At 41.8% G+C, this 732-nt stretch overlaps 1 non-coding gene across 1 annotated transcript; it reads left to right on the top strand.

The window, feature by feature from the left end:
- The first annotated feature begins 458 nt into the window (after positions 1-458).
- On the top strand, positions 459-527 carry TRNAR-UCU (transfer RNA arginine (anticodon UCU)). The gene has a single exon. It is a non-coding gene; the product is annotated as a tRNA-Arg (tRNA).
- Positions 528-732: the final 205 nt, after the last annotated feature.

The raw sequence follows: 732 nt of genomic DNA, 5'->3' as shown, positions 1-732 counted from the left end.
GCGAAGAGTAGTGGGGATAAAACCCCAGACCATGTTGTCTATTTATACGCTTATTTATATGCTGTCTTTTGGGACAGCGTAGCCCTCACAAGGCAGCTAACGTAGTCATAGAAATACAAAATACAATCACAAATTATAAAATACAATTTAAAGCCAACATAATTTAAAAAAAAATATTGAACATGTCAGATGGCTGCTTAGACCTGCAGCAATTAAAAACATCAAGTGCTCCAAAAAAAATGAGTTTTTAAAACTCATATTTTTTGCAGAGTTGAAGCCATATGCACCTCAGGAAGTAGGAAGTTCCACTACCAACACAAAGGCCCTGTTGGAGTTTGGAGGCTGGACCAGAGGACCACAGCAGGAAATCAAATAACAGAGCAAGACTAAGACAGTATCCTGTTCCTAGCAGAGTTCTTCAGCAGCATCAGAAGAAGAGAGCAAGTTTCAAAGGAAGGGCCATAGCTCAATGGTAGAGCACTTGCTTTCTATGCAGAAGGTCCCAGGTTCAATCCCTGGCATCTGCAGGCAGGGCTGGTAAACTCTGAAACCCTGGAGAGCTGCTACAAATCAAAGAAGCCAATACCAAACTAGATGGATTAATGGTGTGGCTCTGTGTAAGGCAGTTTCATATGTTCCTCTGCATTTAGGCAAGGAACAGAACCTCATAAATCCCCCAGGAAAAGTCCAGGCTGCATACAAGCACAGATCTGGAGCTCAATGAAAATGTAT

The sequence above is a fragment of the Heloderma suspectum genome, chromosome 5 (genome assembly GCF_057233095.1).
Source record: "Heloderma suspectum isolate Gila_16-S chromosome 5, 16-S_ref, whole genome shotgun sequence".
NCBI lineage: Eukaryota > Metazoa > Chordata > Lepidosauria > Squamata > Helodermatidae > Heloderma > Heloderma suspectum.
This window is presented reverse-complemented; position numbering and strand designations above follow the sequence as displayed.